An 18422-nucleotide genomic window follows, 5' to 3' on the forward strand; every position below is an offset into this window, starting at 1 on the left:
CAGGTATTGCTGAAACTGAACTGCGAAATCACCTCCCAGCAAGGAGCTCTCCGTAACACGCCAAGTATAATAGTTCATTGTTTCTCTCGGACCACTGTACCGTTCACATTTCGCCTGGAAAGAGCTTGAGCAAGACAGTCCAAATAGTCCATTACTAGCTAGATTCTCAGGAACAAGGTTCTTCTTGTTTCTTGTGAGACCGAGACTAGGAGCAGCTGTAGCTTCGGGTTCAACACCTGATCTGAATTTTCTGCACTGGACCCTGAAGCGTTTGGCAAAGGTGTCAACATCATGATACCCCTGCGTTTCCCTGCTGGGGTCTCTCCTGGAAACCTATATTCACAACCGAAGTCAGTCCTGCCTGAAGGAATTAAGAAGGGACAGGCTTCCAAGATCTCTAAACAACCAATGACTTCTAAAGTGATGTGCAGTAAGGCCAAAAACCGATTGATCTGGGCATTAAAAAAGTTTCCCATAACACTGTCTGCTTTACGCAAGGTTTTTCATGTATTTGTTTCAAATTCTTGCTTCCAGTACAAATGGAGGAAAATAATATTTATTTAGCATCTGTCTCCAAGTGCCAGGCTCCCCTGTCGGTGAGGTGCTTACACGTGTCATTTTATTCCATCCTCACCACCCTCTCTCAGTAAGGTGGGTAATACTGTTCCCATTTCACAGATGAGGAAACCGAGCCTCAGAGAAGCTGAGCAGCCTGCTCAAAGAACAGTAAGTAGAGGCGCAAAGATCCACACCCAGGCCTTTCTGACTCCCAAGCTCATGTTCTTCCTGGGCCATTTGTCTAAATCAGAAATTATTATAAGCCCAGCAATGACTGTTGTAAGTTGGGCAATAATTTATTTAGGTGGGCTCAAGAGCGGTTTCAAAGCTACAACTAGGACTTGGCTTGTAAAGGCTTATACACTGTGTATGGTAAAATATTGCTTGCTGGGCATGGTACCCAGATGGTGATCCTCAAGATAGTGCTGCTGATCCCCTTTAATAGAACCCCCCGTGTCATGTATTAAAAATGCAGATTCCTCCATGCACCCCAGTGTTCATTGCAGCACTATTTACAATAGGTGGGACATGGAAACAACCCATGTCAATCAACAGATGAATGGTTAAAGATGTGGTACATATACACAATGGACTATTACTCAGCCATTAGAAAGAATGAAATAATGCCATTTGCAGCATCATGAATGGGCCTGGAGATTATCATATTAAGTGAAAGAAGTCAGACAGAGAAAGAGAAATAACGTATGATATCTCTTACATGTGGAATCTGAAAAGAAATGATACAAATGACTTACAGACTTATTTTCCTTAAAGAAACCAACTTACAATTCCCAGCGGGGAAGGATGGGGGAAAGGGATAGTTTGGGATGGACATGTACACACTGCTATATTTTAAATGGATAATGTATAAAGTCCTGCCTCCCAGGTGGCTCAGTGGTAAAGAATCTGCAATGCAGGAGACTCAGGTTCCATTCCTGAGTTAGGAAGATCCCTTGGAGAAGGAATTGGCAACCCACTCCAGTATTCTTGCCTGGGAAATCCCATGGACAGAGGAGCCTGGTGGGTTATAGCCCATGGGGTCTCAAAAGAGTCAGACATATTTAGTGACTATGACAACAAGGTCCTACCAAAGGCACAGGGAACTCTGCTCAATGTTATGTGACAGCTGGGATGGGAGGGGAGTTTGGGGAAGAACGTATACATGTATATGTGTGGCTGAGTGCCTTTGCTGTCCACGTGAAACTATCACAACATTGTTAATTAGCTATTAATTAGCTAATTAGCTATCACAACATTAGTTAATCAGCTATTACCAATATAAAATAAAAAGTTAAAAAATAAATAAAAATAAAAATGAAGATTCCTCAACCCCACTGAACTAGGGGTTAAAGTCAGGAGACCTATCATTTTAGTAAGCTCCTCAGGTGATTCTACACACTACAGTTTAAGAACGATTGTCCCCACAGAATTCAGACAATATTGGGAAGCAAGTTACAGAGTAGAGTTAGAGTGGAAAAAATTAACCCACAAGGCCATCCATCTCAGAAACAATATTAGAACACAGTGGATCTCTTGACCACGAGGGAGAATGCATTTTTGGATGAGAAACTGCATTGCAGTTTCTCTTGACACTTGATTTTTTTATAACTAAGCAAGCTGGCTAGGCTTGCTGAGTAATGATGAGGGAAGGAAAATATCATTTCACTTCTTGGCTCTCCCCTTTGTCTCAACAAAGGTGCCAGGGCAAAGGCTGGCACCAGTCATAAAGTCAGAATTGGGATCAGCATCTGCATTTTGCAAGCATTTCCCTTTGGAAATATATATTACACTGCGAAATCCTCCATGCCCAGAGATGACCTCTGTTTTCACCCAGGGATGAGTAGAGACTTTATCATTTTACTTACTGCTCCATCCCACATCAGCCTAGGCAGACACATCTCAGAACCACCTACATGTGAAGAAATGGGCTTTGCTTGTTAGAGGACAGAATCCAAAGAGCAAAAGAGACTCAGTACTGATTTCATCCCAACCCAAATCAGGGTAGAGAAAAGAATGTCTCTCCTTTTTCAAGCTCAATAAAGAGGCTTTACATAACTTCCTTTGGCAGTTTGGTTAATACCAAATGTATGTTCTTTGGCTCAATTCTACATTTTTGAAATATGCTGAGTCAGCTGCAATATAAAAATGACATTAATTCTGTACTCCTCTTATTTGCCAGCTGGCCCTGTTCCTACTTTTTCCTTGATTGCTTCATCTTTCAGAGCCTGGGTGGTCCCTCCTTACTCTACTGTTAGGGAAAATGAGGAGCCAAGAGCTTACATTCCTTGCCCAAAGTCAGCCCCAAATTATCGGCAGAGGTACATTTAGCACTTGGACTTCCCAAATCTTTTTATTGTACCAAGTAGTCAGTGGTTCATCCCGGAATTTGGGCAGACATGGTTAAAATTTTCCATGGCTTATCAGTTTGTTGCTACAAAAAGAATAATACAATGGAAAACCTGAAGCATGGTTGTGTATCTCCTTAACAGTGAGGAAATGTGTATGAAGAACCAAGAGTCTGTTTGCCTGAAAAGGTAAAAGGATTCCTCCACTCCGGTTTGGAGGGATTCTGGAGACTCAGTTAAGGCAGCCTATTGCAAGCCTAACGTAAGTTTCACACTGCCTCTCACAGTCAAGCGAAGCAGGTTAGCCTTATCGCTGAGACTCTACCATAGAACAGGAACCACAGTTCCATTAGGCTATGTTACTTTGGAAATGCCTACTGGAGATTACAGGCAATGAGGCTGGGACAGGAAGTGGAGATCACTAAGGAAAACTGTCACCTTCAGTGTCGTCAAACAGAGGAAATTATGGCCATAAGAGGAAAGCTAAAATGATTAGGTGGAGTCCTTCCTAATATTCCAGAACCAGCTTCACCTCATCTAAGTTCCTCCTATCTAGGGGACAGACCATGAAACTAGACCACTAGAATCAGAACTCAGATGCTTTCTCAGATGAAAGCATATTGGAAATAAAAATCTCTTTAGTGGGTGACTATCATGAGCCTATATGACAGCATTCTCGGTATACATTATAATTGCCCCAGGCTATCGGAACTATTCACATCCGTCAAGATGGTGGAGTAGAAGGATGTGTGCTCATCTTTTCCTGCGAGAACTCCAAAATTGCAACTGCTGAAAAATGATCAACAGCAGAATGTTGGATCCCACCAATAAAAGATATCCTTTTACTTTGCCCACAAAGGTATGTATGGTCAAAGCTATGGTTTTTCCAGTAGTCATGTATGGATGTGAGAGTTGGACCATTAAGAAAGCTGAGCATTGAAAAATTGATGCTTTTGAACTGTGGTGTTGGAAAAGAATCTTGAGAGTCCCTTGGACTGCAAGGAGATCCAACCAGTCAATCCTAAAGGAAATCAGTCATGAATATTCATTGGAAGGATTGATGCTAAAGCTGAAGCTTCAGTACTTTGGCCACATGATGTTGACTCATTAGAAAAGACCCTGATGCTGGGAAAGATTGAAGACAGAAGGAGAAGGGGATAACAGAGGATTAGATGATTGGAAGGCATCATCAACTCAACTGACATGAGTTTGAGCAAGCTTCAGGAGCTGGTGATGGACAGGGAAGTCTGGCATGCTGCAATCCATAGGGTTGCAAAGAGTTGGACATGACTGAGCAGCTGAACTGAACTGATTTGAACTATTCAGAGTCTCCCAGGTAATATATTCCCCCTCCCAATTGCCCTTCCCTCTCATTAGCACCATCAGTCTCTCCACTAGCCTTTGAAACCCCATCAGGCTTGATGGTTTTCAAAACCCTTCCATCTGCATTATCTCAAGTCACTCTCACAGGAGCCTTATGAGGTAGGAAGAGCAGTAACAGTCAAGCCCATTTTTAAAACAGGCAGACTGAGACTCAGAGGGACAATATGCCTCATCCAAGGTGACACAGCCATGAAACAGAGTTGGCAATAAACCAATGCAGTGCTCTTTACACCCAAACAAGCCCCTAATCACTGATGCTTGGAACCTCTCAGTCATCCTGAGTCCACCCTCTCATTCATCCCCCATGAAATTCTGTCCACCCTCCCATCCTTTAGTCATCCCTTTGCTCACCACATAAATCCAGCCTTCAACCCCTTTTTCAAGATTGCTGAGAGTTCCCAGCAGCTTGGCTCTTTTGTCTTCAATGTGGCCTTGGAAGTGTAGGTCCCTCAAAGAGGTGGACATCACTCTCCACTCCTTAAGCTCAGGCTGTGCTTGGTGACTTCATTCCAGAGCGGACAGTACGGAAGAGGGGTGGGAGAGAACCTTTACAGTGAACAAATCTGAAAAGCACTACCTCACCTGGGTGATCAAGGTCAACATCAACAATCAACATCATGTTGAGAGTGTGTACCTCTGATATGATGTCATGACAAATGGCACTTTTCCCCCATGACCTTCTCTCCCATAAACTTCATAACCCTAGTCTAATCATGAGAAAATCCCCCAAATGAGGGACTTTGCACAAAAACCTGATTAGTACTCTTCACAGTCATCAAGATCATCAAAAACAAGAAGGAAAGTCACATTGTCACAGCCAGGAGGAGCCGAAAATGATACAATGACTAAATGCAGTATGGTGTCCTGGATGGAATCCCAGAACAAGAAAAAGACATCAGAAAAAACCAAGAAAATACAAATAAAATGCAGACTTAACAACGTGTCAATCTTGGTTCATTAACTATTACAAAAGAATTATGTTAATGCAAGATGTTACTCACATGGAAAACTAGTATATGGAAACTATTATTTTCTCAAATTTACTGTAAGTCTAAGACTGCTCTAAAAATAAAATTTATTAAAATAAAAACAAAATAACTTCCATTATTTCTCTTAGTCCCAATCTATCAAATCTAAAGTTTTTGGTACTATTTCCGAGATCTTCAATAACATGACCCATGATAGCTATTTAGATATCTAAAAAGGGACTATATTTGTTAAGTACTTCTCACTGTGTTGATTGGTTCTGAACACTAAAGTCCTCTGCTGTCCATTTGTATGAATATACAAAGCCTCCTTTAATGAGGCCTCCTGACTACTTCCTGATCTTCATCTTCCTTGCCTTCACTCACGTCATATGCCTCACTTAGAATAAATTCTCCTTTCCTCATTTGCTTGCTCCTTGGAAGAAAAGTTATGACCAACCTAGATAGCATATTAAAAAGCAGAGACATTACTTTGCCAACAAAGGTCCGTCTAGTCAAAGCTATGGTTTTTCCAGTAGTCATGTATGGATGTAAGAGTTGGACCATAAAGAAAGCTGCTCACTGAAGAATTAATGCTTTTGAACTGTGGTGTTGGAGAAGAATCTTGAGAGTCCCTTGGACTGCAAGGAGATCCAACCAGTCATGACTATTTATTGAAAGAACTGATGCTGAAGCTCCAATACTTTGGCCACCTGATGTGAAAAGCTGACTCATTAGAAAAGACCCTGATGCTGGGAAAGATTGGAGGGCAGGAGGAGAAGGGGACAACACAGAATGCAATGGCTGGAGGGCATCACCGACTCAATGGACATGAGTTTGAGCAAGCTTCAGGAGATAGTGAAGGACAGGGAAGCCTGGTGTGCTGCAGTCCATGGGGTCACAAAGAATCAGACACGACTGAGCAACTGAACAACGCCTCATCCGCTCAAAGCCAACCTGACACACAAGGCCTAGTCCACATCCTGGCTCTTATCTGAAGCTATCACTGTACTTCATATTCATAAAATATTTCATCCTCCTCCAAGTCCTAAAGCACTAAATACCTGCACTGTTGTCCAGCATTTAATTGTCTCTTATTTTGTGTTTGCTTTTGCTTCACAATGCATCAGTCCTGACCCTATAAAATCCCAAGCTCAGTGTTCAATTTCTCCAGATTTTTGGGATTCTTCTGATATCAAATAACCTGAGTTGTTCTCTCTGTGCTCCTCAGTTCAATTTTTAGATCAGGGAAAACAGGGTTACCATTCAATACCACTACTGAGGTACCTCCCCCATGAAGCTAGAGACTCCTGAACATATGACATCGCAAGGTCACTCTGTAACACTATTCTATTATTGCAACAAGAAGAATTTATTGAACACTTACTATGTCCAAGGCCCTGTCATAACTGTTTTATCCCAGCAATGACAGATAATCTTACAACTGCCTTTTGGGGGGAATTATTTCATTATTCCTGTTTTGCAGAGCAGAATACCAAAGCAAGGAGTTCAAAACCTTGTTCGAGATCACTCAGCGAGGAAGTCTTCCGACTCCAAAACCCAGGCTCTGAAGCACTGAGTAGGGGGTTTCCACAGGAAAGTCTTGTGCAGCCTAGACGGAAACCACGCTAGTGTGATGTATTAGATTCTGATTACACAGTTAAGAAATGCTGAATACCCAGCTGCATGAGAATCCCAAAGGTAACACCTGCTAGTAAATAAGCAGATGGGAAATAGCACTTCAAATACCAAAAGTTATTCCAGGCTGCAGTGATTTACGGGAAAAGAACACTTGCAGGGGAAGGGGAACAGACTGAGGAAAAGCAACCCGACTTCAGGAGGACACTGCCTCCGCTCTGAGCAGAGGTCTGGGCTGGAAAATTGTCTCTGGTTAGGACTGGTCTGGATTTGCAATCACACAATGATATTCTGCTGGTGAGCTTGGTTTCTGCCTAAAGCCAGGAGTCCTGTTCTCCTGGGAGTCTACATTTCAGAGAGACGGCTTTTCTCCTAAGAATACTTTCTAAGCTTTACTGCCTTGTTGCTGTTTAGTCGCTAAGTCGTGAAATGAAGTCGCTCAGTCGTGTCCGACTCTTTTGCGACCCCATGGACTGTAGCCCACCAGGCTCCTCTGCTCATGGGATTTCCCAGGCAAGAATACTGGAGTGGGTTGCCATTTCCTTCTCCAGGGGATCTTCCTGACCCAGGGATTGAACCCGCATCTGCTGCATTGGCAGGTGGATTTTTTACCACTGAGCCACCAGGGAAGCCCTTCTACCCCAGTTCCCACTTAATTGTAAACGCGTATCACACAGATGTGTTCTCCCCCTCCTACCACTTCTCTCCACCTCCTACTCCCTTTCTTTATGCTAGAGTGGCACTATTATTGAGCCTAGGAATCAAGAAACTCAAGAGTTTAAATAAATGCATAGAGTGCTTAATTCATAGTTTACCTAAAAGTCTATTTCCTGCTGTGGCAAATGGTAGTTACAGGAAGCTACCCACGGTCACTGTGTCGTTAGTTACCCAAAATGATCCTTCTCTTGAATTGGCTTCCGTGACCTAATTTTCTCCCACTACGTTAGTCTGGTAATCAGGATTATTATTTGGCACAAAGCACAGGGCTGCCTTAGCACAAACCCTCCCAGCGAGCAGTCAGACAGCTCTAACTTTCTGCCACTTTGGGCTTTCCACTTGTAAGAGGTCCCAGTATCTGACGTTTCTTTTCTGAGCCAATGCCATAGGCCTCTGCTATTCCTCCCAACATAAAAGACTCCGTCAGCCATGGGGCAGCTGGGATCCTGATTATAGAAACAGCCCAGGCTCTAATCCAGTTAATCTGATTCCCCCAAGGCAAAGAGGTGCTAGGATAATAAAAATTCAGCTAGAAAATTTCCTCTGTGTAAATCATAGGATGCTTCTACCCTGCCATGCTAGCCCTGCCTTTTACATATAAAGGTTAATCTTAGAAGGGGTTTAACATCAGCTTGGGTGTCTTATCCTCCTGCTTCTAAAAGACTGACTCCCTCGACACACCTTTTGGTTGAGATGACTCACTTAAGGCAACACCCTTCTTTGACCTCTCCTAGTCCATCTCTGCGGAGGAGGCAATGGCACCCCACTCCAGTACTCTTGCCTGGAAAATCCCATGGACGGAGGAGCCTGGTGGGCTGCAGTCCATGGGGTCGCCAAGAGTCGGATATGACTGAGCGACTTCACTTTCACTTTTCACTTTCATGCATTGGAGAAGGAAATGGATACCCAGGTTCTTGCCTGGATAACCCCAGGGATGGGGGAGCCTGGTGGGCTGCCGTCTATGGGGTCGCACAGAGTCGGACACGACTGAAGTGACTTAGCAGCAGCAGCAGTACCAGTCCATCTCTGACAGCACTGAGTGATTTCACTTCGAAGCACAGTCATGGGTAAAAAGCCCCACCTCTCCTCTTGAACAGTAATTAGAAAGGACCTTGGGTTAGCAGTTAGGAGACTCCCAATCCTGCCTCGCCTGCCATGTGCCTCCACTGCCCCGAGGCCACACAAAAGGGCTTAAGAATACCTCACAGGTGGAAATGGAGACATGAGGTCATCTTCTCATGGGAGCCCCCACAGCGTTGGCCTGACACGTCGATGCCCGAGTCAGCTGAATGTCGGGAGAGGCAGTCACCAAGCCCTATGAGCAGGAATTGCTAAAGTATAATAAAATTCCCTGCTGAAATGTGATACAGCCTTTTAAGGTCACCCAGGGCTCTCAAATTGTCCCTGTACCAGCAATTCCATTTAGAAATGGATCAAGTCGAAAGATTGGGCTGTGACTTCAGCCTGAAGCCTGCTGCCAGAACACCACATCTTTCTGGACTGCTGGAAGAGCCACCTCTGTGCTGACTCTGAGATTGGGACGGATGCTGGCCCCCCTGGGGCCATTGAGGGTACTCAGGTGAAGACTGAGGGTCATAGGCTATCAGCATTTAGGCCTCAGGCCCTGGGATGGGGTTTAACTTTAGGCCTGAAATCACCATGGCCTTCACCTACTAATTCCAAATCCAGACACTTAAGAGGGGTTTAAAAAAACAAAGAACCAAGAAGTTGATTCAGGACCAGGATGCTTCCCAGCTGTGTTTGCCTTTTTGATTTTTGGCTACTTCTACTTATTAGTGCATTCGGAATTACTAATTCATTAAACAGTATTTTAACAGCCACTATGGGGGTGGGACCTTTCTGTCTAGTTAGAAAAACACGTTTTTTGGACTTCCCTGGTGGCTCAGACAGTAAAGCGTCTGCGGGAGACACGGTTTCAATCCCTGGGTGGGGAAGATGACCTGGAGAAGGAAATGGCAACCCACTCCAGTATTCTTGCCTGGAAAATCCCATGGACGGGGGAGCCTGGTAGGCTACAGTCCATGGGGTCGCAAAGAGTTGGACACGACTGAGTGACTTCACTATTACTTTCACTTTCATGGAGAAGAAAGTAGGGAAAACCACTAGACCATTCAGGTATGACCTAAATCAAATCCCTTATGATTATACAGTGGAAGTGAGAAATAGATTCAAGGGATTAGATCTGATAGACAGAGTGCCTGAAGAACTATGGACAGAGGTTCGTGACATTGTACAGGAGGCAGGGATCAAGACCATTCCCAAGAAAAAGAAATGCAAAAAGGCAAAATGGTTGTCTCAGGAGGCCTTACAAATAGCTGTGAAAAGAAGAGAAGCAAAAAGCAAAGGAGAAAAGGAAAGATATAAGCATCTGAATGCAGAGTTCCAAAGAATAGCAAGGAGAGATAAGAAAGCCTTCCTCAGCAATCAATGCAAAGAAACAGAGGAAAACAACAGAATGGGAAAGACTAGAGATCTCTTCAAGAAAATTAGAGATACTAAGGGAACATTCATGCAAAGATGGGCTCGATAAAGGACAGAAATGGTATGGACCTAACAGAAGCAGAAGATATTAAGAAGAGGTGGCAAGAATACACAGAAGAACTGGACAAAAAAGATCTTCATGACCAAGATAATCACGATGGTGTGATCACTCACCTAGAGCCAGACATCCTGGAATCTGAAGTCAAGTGGGCCTTAGGAAGCATCACTATGAACAAAGCTAGTGGAGGTGATGGAATTCCAATTGAGCTATTTCAAATCCTAAAAGATGATGCTGTGAAAGTGCTGCACTCAATATGCCAGCAAATTTGGAAAACTCAGCAGTGGCCACAGGAAAAGGTCAGCTTTCATTCCAATCCCAAAGAAAGGCAATGCCAAAGAATGCTCAAACTACCACACAATTGCACTCATCTCACACGCTAGTAAAGTAATGCTCAAAATTCTCCAAGCCAGGCTTCAGCAATACGTGAACCGTGAACTTCCAGATGTTCAAACTGGCTTTAGAAAAGGCAGAGGAACCAGAGATCAAATTGCCAACATCTGCTGGATCATCAAAAAGCAAGAGAGTTCCAGAAAAACATCTATTTCTGCTTTATTGACTATGCCAAAGCCTTTGCCTGTGTGGATCACAATAAACTGTGGAAAATTTTGAAAGAGATGGGAATACCAGACCACCTGACCTGCCTCTTGAGAAATCTGTATGCAGGTCAGGAAGCAATAGTTAGAACTGGACATGGATCAACAGACTGGTTCCAAATAGGAATAGGGCTTCCCTGGTGGCTCAGATGGTAAAGCATCCGCCCGCAATGCGGGAGACCTGGGTTCGATCCCTGGTTTGGGAAGATCCCCTGGAGAAGGAAATGGCAATCCACTCCAGTATTCTGGCCAGGAGAATCCCATGGACAGAGGACCCTGATAGGCTACAGTCCATGGGGTCGCAAAGAGTCGGACACGACTGAGCGACTTTACTTTCTTTCACTTATTTAACTTATATGCAGAGTACATCATGAGAAACGATGGGCTGGGTGAAGCACAAGCTGGAATTAAGATTGCCAGTAGAAATATCAATAACCTCAGATATGCAGATGACATCACCCTTATAACAGAAAGTGAAGAAGAACTAAAGAGGCTTTTGATGAAAGTGAAAGAGCAGACTGAAAAAGTTGGCTTAAAGCTCACATTTGGAAAACTAAAATCATCGCATCTGGTCCCATCACTTCATGGCAAATAGATGGGGAAACAGTGGAAACAGTGGCTGACTTTATTTTGGGGGGGCTCCAAAATCACTGCAGATGGTGATTGCAGCCATGAAATTAAAAGACGCTTACTCCTTGGAAGAAAAGTTATGACCAACCTAGACAGTATATTAAAAAGCAAAGACATTACTTTGCCAACAAAGGTCCGTCTCATCATGGGTATGGTTTTCCCAGTGGTCATGTATGGATGTGAGAGTTGGACTATTATAAAGAAAGCTGAGTGCCGAAGAATTGATGCTTTTGACCTGTGGTGTTGGAGAAGACTCTTGAGAGTCCCTTGGACTGCAAGGAGATCCAACCAGTCTATCCTAAAGGAGATCAGTCCTGGGTGTTCATTGGAAGGACTGATGCTGAAGCTGAAACTCCAATACTTTGTCCACCTGATGCAAAGAACTGACTCACTGGAATAAAACCACCATGTGACCCAGCATTCCCACTATTGGGCATATATCCTGAGAAAACCCTAATTGAAAAAGACACTTGTACCCCATTGTTCATTGCAGCAGTATTTACAATAGCTGGAACACAGAAGCAACCTAGATGTCCACTGACAGATGAATGGATAAAGAAGCTGTTTTACAAATATACGATAGAACATTACTCAGCCATAAAAAGGAACATATCTGAGTCCATTCTAATGAGGATGAACCTAGAGCCTATTATACAGAGTGAAGTAAGTCAGAAAGAGAAAAACAAATATCATATATTAATGCATATATATGGAATCTAGAAAGACGGTCCTGATGAACTTATTTGCAAGGCAGCAGTGGAAACACACACATAGAGACCAGACTTGAGGACACAGTGGGGAAGGGGAGGGTGGGACAAACTGAGAGAGTAGAATGGAAACATATACATTACCACATGTAAAACGGATAACTAGTGGGAATTTGCTGTGTGACTCAGGGAGCTCGAACTGGTGCTCTGTGACAATCTAGGGGGGTGGGATGGGGTGGGAGGTGGGAGGGAGGTTCAAGAGGAAGGGGACATATGTATACCTGTGACTAACTCATGTTGATGTATGGCAGAGACCAACACAATATTGTAAAGCAATTATTCTCCAATTAAAAATAAATAAATTTTTTTAAAATAGAAAAATAGTATTTTAGACAAACTAATGAATGTAGGTAACGTGCGTACGCCTAGATTAACCTCACTGAGCCCTTGAGCACCAAGGATGGTGAGCCGTTTGGCTCCTGCTGCTGCAGAGAGCTGGCTGCACAAGGCTCTGCCCAACTGCATGCTCAGTGACTTCATCTTAGTAGCTTGAAGTCAGCCATGGGGAGGGTATTTACACCCCAGAAATCAGCAAACTTAACAAATCAGGGCTTTGCCCTGTGCCTACTCCCAGAGTCTGCTGTTACATGTTTACTAACACAGCACTGTGCCCAAGGTTTACCTGCTAGGAAACAGCAACACGAGGCTTTCAATTCACGTGGCGGTAAATTTCAGAAACAAGATTTGAATCCTCTCTGAAGTGGCCTTCCCACTCCTGCTCTGTGTGAATAAACACACACCGTCACCTTTTCCTGGGTCTCTCGTGGGTCTGCACACCCAAGAGGAGGAGGAAAGCAAAGGACCTGAGTTCACAGCATCCAACGTGCAGAGTCAGACATGATCTTACAAACGCTGGGACTGCTCTTTCGGTGTTTAGGCTCCTTCCAGAAATGAAGTTCTGACTTGTTCAGGCTTTCTGTATGACATAACTCTGCCCAGTGTTACCTTTGCAAGAAAAGGCAAACACACATAATCTATACTTGTCATCTTGCCAGGTATTTTCCCAGGCACCCAGGTGACAGAGAATCTGACCCTGAGTGGTTTGATCATTCTCTCATTTAACTTCAGAGATTCATCCACAGGAGTGGGAGAAAAGAGATTATTTCCTGAAGTTTAGCAAAGCTCAGACCTAGTAAAATCTAACACCGGGACAGAAAGAAATATATTTGAAGTTCAACATGGGACCAGGGAAGAGGACAGAGAGACATTAAATAAATACTTCCATTAAAACTCCTAAATTCCAACACTTGGGAAATAACTTCTTATCTACAGTCAACAAATAGTGAGCATGTGAGAGCCGCTGTGTGTGCTGTGCTGTCCCAGGCCTTCTGGGGAACTGTGGAGACAGACCACCCAGGCCCTCCCCAGTGCTGTGCACAGCACACAGGAAGCTGATCAATGCAGAGAGAACATGCTGTCCTGGGAGGTTAGGACAGCCTTCTGATCTAGGCTAGGACTTCGGAGGGCTTCCCTGGTGGCTCGGCTGGTAAAGAATCCGTCTGCAGTGCGGGAGACCTGGGTTCGATCCCTGGGTTGGGAAGATCTCCTGGAGAAGGGAATGGCAACCCTCTCCAGTATGTGGCCTGGAGAATTTCAGGGACTGTATAGTCTGTGGGGTTGCAAAGAGTCGGACACGACTGCAGACTTCTGAAGAGAGAAGCACAGTAGGTTGGGACAAAGAGTTGGAGAGTTTCAGGGAATTTGAGACCATGGTGTGGGCAGAAGGTGAACAGTGACAAGGGAGGATGTTTTAAGGGGAGGGAGAGTGGGAGCCAGGCCTGGAGGTGGGAGAGCCATGGCTTGTTGGGCAGCCTTTTGACCCAGAGGCTTCATGGGCAAAAGCAATGGAAGGTGAAAATGACAGCCCTTCTTCCAAGATATTCCTGTAAATCCCAGACACTGGCCTCAAAGAGTTTACAATTTAATCAGGTAGGGTAGGTGGAAGGAGGTAGAGGAAAGGAGAGACAGTCAGATAAGGAGACAGAGAGATGGAGAAAGAGAAAGAGTGCGAATGGAAATACAAGGTAGAGAGTAAATCGTGTGCTGCAATAAAAGTGTAAATTGAGAGAGAAACCAGAAAGTATCCTCTCAGCTGGGCCTTTAAGAAAGGATAGGTGGCAGGATTTAAGTGAGTAGGAGGGAAGAGTAAGGCATCGTAGACAATGGAGGGGTGGGTTGGGGTATGTTTGGGGACCATCAGGACACCTGGTTTGGCTTAAACATAGTGAGCAAAGGACAACATGGAATAGAAGACAGTGAGCAAGGTTCATCCTGGACATCCTTGCAGGGAAGCAAAGGACCAGACTGTGGCTTCCTCATCTCCCCGGGAAGGAGGCAGAGGTGAGTGATAGTATCAGAGTACAGTTGGCCTATTTCTTAGGTGCTGAGTTAGGACTATCTCGCAGCTCGCAGTGCAGGCAAATTGGGAGCCATGCGCTATGACACGATGGCTCTCAGGGAGGGGTCCCCTCTAGCCGTGAGATGATCACAACCTGGATTCTGGTCGGACAGACCTCATGTGAATCCAGGTTCCACCCCTGTTAGCTCTGTGATCTTGAGACAAGTTACTTTTCTTCCCCAAGCCTTACTTTCCTCATCTGTAAAATGGGGATAAATTCTATTCAGACACGAGGATAAATGAGTTAATGTCTGTAAAGTGTCTGGCACTTTTCCCAACAGACAGTGAGCATGCCCCAAAGGGAAGCCATGATGTCCCCACAGTGTTTGAGAGAGGGAATAAGGTGAGCTGCAGTTCAAGGTCCTTGATCATAAATGGATAACCATGTGCTCCACCTGAAACATAAATACGCTGAACTTCCAACTCTACTATCTTTTATGACTTTCAGCAACAGACACATGCTCTTGTGCTGGGTAACACCCAGCGAATATTCAGTGCGCTTAATGAATCTTATAACTTTCTGGATCATCATTTCAGTTTAACTTATAAAAACAAAATAGCAGACTTTGTTTTATCAGCATATAATTCACATATCCTAAAATTTAACAGCATATAATTCACATATCCTAGAATCTACCCATTTAAAGTGCACAACTCAATGTCTTTCGGAATATTCACAGTATTATGTGACCATAACCATAAGTTGTAATTTTGGTATTTTGGGGTACATTTTTATCATCCCCAAAAGAGAACCCACACCCATTAGCAGTCACACCCCACCCCTACTCTGCTTGTGCATGTGTGCTAAGTCACTTCAGTTGTGTCTGACTATTTGTGACACTATGACTGTAGCCTACCAGGCTCCTCTGTCCATGGGATTCTCCAAGAATTAATACTGGAGTGGGTTGCCATGCCCTTCTCCAGGGAATCTTTCCGACCCAGGGATGGAACCCGCGTCCCTTATGTCTATTGCACTGGCAGGCAGGTTCTTTACCAGTATCACCACCTGGGAAGCCCCTCCCCTGTTCAAACCTGGACAACCACCAGTCTATTTTTTGTCTCTATCTATTTTAAAAAGCAGGTCTGACTTGCATCTGTTAGTCTCAGCTTCTCAACATTAGCACAGCAATCAGAAGGAAAAACTATACATGCACAAACAAGGCTTTTTCAATCCCTCCACACACCCCACCCCTTACTGATGCATGGAATCCTCCCCACTAAAGTATATCTTTGTTTTCCACCAACACATCCCCACTCTGACAAGTGTCCTCATCATCACTTCATTTCTGCTGCCCTCTTGAGAAAGAGCCCATTAGAAGAAAAAAAAAAAAATTGAATGAGATACCATCAGACCCAGTTCACATCTCATGTGGGAGTTTTCACAAACACAACTTGCCTAGAGGTATGTAAACACTGGAGATTTGCCAGAAAACTAGAAACAAGAGGATGTACGTCTGAGTAATTAGTTCCTCACCAAGTAGGGTGCTGCTAGGGGCAGTGTGGGCTTTTGACTCATGCATTCAATTCCTTTGTTACAGACCAACTAGAGCGATCTTTTAAGGGCGTAATTCAAGCAGATCATACCACCAACTAAGGCCTCTAGGCAGCTTCCGCTGCGTTATCCAAGACGCCCTAGGGTGGCCCACAGAGCCCTCCCACCAGTCTGGTCTCTTCTCACGCCCTCTTCACACTGCTCCCCAAGCTCCAGTTCTGCTCCTTCAAGGTCTCCACCTGCCCTCTCCTTTCCCAGAAGGGGCTTGTCCCCCAGGTATTTGCAGACTGGTTCCTCCTCTTCTGGTCTCATCCTAAAGCAGCTCCCATGCCATCCTTCCGAGAACTCTGCTGGGACCACCCAAGTCGAATCAATCTGCTACTCCCCCCAACTCTGTTTACTTGCTTTATACTTAGCACCATCTACACATTCTCATTCTTTCTTTCTTTTCTGTCCTCTATTACGAGGTTACTGTCACTGCATTCCCAGGGTCTGGCACAGTTCCTGGCACAAGGTCTGTGCTCTATAAATGTGGGTTCAGTGTGTTCTTTCACATAACATTAGCCTGGTTTTCTGTCTCTTTTCCATAGTAACAGCCTTTGGGTGACATAGAAAGTTGGTTAAATGCCTTGGGTTCGCCAACAGTCTCTATCAATTAGGTAATTTTGAAGATGTCAATAAACCCAACTAATGACATAAGATACAAGACTAGCTTAAATTTCTGACTCAGGAGAAAAAAAAAAGCTGAAGGAATGAGCTTACTGGTGGGCCAGTTTCAAACCCATGGTGGCCGAGCTTCTCTCTGAATGAGAACCACACAAAGGAGTGCAATTTCCAGTTGAACTGACCTGAGGCAGGAGCAGAGGTGGCATCAGAGCCTTGGAAAAGCTAAACAAGGGCCTGTCCCCAGAGCATGACATGACAGGACACGATGATGGGAGGAGCCAGCAGGGGCTGCTACAGAGTGGGTAAACAGCATCCTCGGCGAGAATCTGGGCACACCTGGCTTCGAGCCGCAAACTTTTCAGAACAACTGTTCTTACAAAATCCACACATTCTTGCACCAAATTATTATCAGACATCTTGTTTCATCCCATAGGGTGAAGATGAACTAGGACGGGCATCTCGCTTGCCCAGAGGGTTTGAGGCTCAAGAACCCAGCTGGGAGAGGTCCTTAGTGATATTTGATCCCAGGACAGTGGCCATGGGAAGCCACTCGTGCGGTCCTGAGCAGAGTCTCATGACAAAGAGTTACAAATTCTTGCTCTGCTTGAAGTGAACTTTGAAGAGACTGCCCAGCAGGAATGGGTGGTTCCTCAACTCACCCATTCAGCTTTGTTCACTTGCCTGCATCCTCAAACTAGTCTGATCACTGAACTCCATCCCAGGGAAGACATTGGCCCCGTCACACACAATTCCACTCAGTCCAGGATAATAATAATAATGGCAGCAAGAGCAAGCAACTACTGGCTCTTGCTGTGGGCTTCCCTGGTGGCTTAGATGGTAAAGAATCTGCCTGCAATGCAGGAGACCTGGGTTCGATTCATGGGCCAGGCAGATCCTCTGTAGTATGAAGTGGCAACCCACCCCAGTATTCTTGCCTGGAGAATTCCATGGACAGAGGAGACTGGGGGGCTACAGTCTATGGGGTTGCAAAGAGTCAGACACGACTGAGCAACTAACACTTTCACTTGTTAGGGTCCAGGCATTATTTTAAGACTTTTTGATGTGGACCAGTTTTTAAGTCTTTACTAAATTTGTTCCAGTATTGCTTCTGTTTTCTTTTTCTATTTTTTGGATGTGAGGCATGTGATATCTTAGTTCCCCAACCAGGGATCAAACCCACACACCCTGCATTGAAAAGTGAAGTCCAAAACACTGGACCACAGGGAAGTCCCCCTGGGCATTCCTTTATTATTTAATATATATTAATTATATATTAATATATAGAGAATATATATTCCTTTAATATTTAATATAAATATTAACTGATTCAATCCTCACAACACCCTATGAAGTTGGTACTACTGACATCATTATTTTCTGATGAGGAAACTGAGGCATGACGGAGCGGGCCAGGATTCAGTGGCTTGCTCCAGGTCACACAATTAGTAAAAGTAGAGTTGGGATCTGAACAGTGGGCAGTGTAGCTGCAGACTCCCGGAAGCAGTCTGCTGCTTCCAGGCAAGCTTACAATATCTCGAAGGCTTTGAGGATAATCTTACAAAGTTATCAAGGTAAATGGAGCAATTGTACTGCAAGGGACAAACGAGAAAGAGATGAACGTATACAGGGAAGGGCTTTACCAGTTCAGCTCCAAACCTGTGTCTCCTGAAAACCCCAGCTGCAGGCAGTTTGATTGCATCTCCGCTC

General features: G+C 44.4%; 1 protein-coding gene across 32 annotated transcripts in view; it reads right to left on the reverse strand.

Annotated features, from left to right (window-relative positions):
• The window catches only part of ABLIM1 (actin binding LIM protein 1), a 328684-nt gene that overhangs the window by 161580 nt on the left and 148682 nt on the right, over positions 1 to 18422 (reverse strand). The window contains exon 1 of one of the 32 annotated variants that reach the window (XM_086377812.1): positions 12782 to 13099. The exons of the other annotated variants lie outside the window; for them this stretch is intronic. The gene's annotated coding sequence lies outside the window, so the exon portion shown is untranslated. Of the gene's footprint in view, positions 1 to 12781; positions 13100 to 18422 lie in introns of those variants that run through there. 32 annotated transcript variants of the gene reach the window in all.

The sequence above is a fragment of the Bos grunniens genome, chromosome 26, assembly GCF_055505025.1.
Source record: "Bos grunniens cultivar Pamir isolate PY7600 chromosome 26, Bosgru_T2T1.0, whole genome shotgun sequence".
In the NCBI taxonomy this organism is placed as follows: domain Eukaryota; kingdom Metazoa; phylum Chordata; class Mammalia; order Artiodactyla; family Bovidae; genus Bos; species Bos grunniens.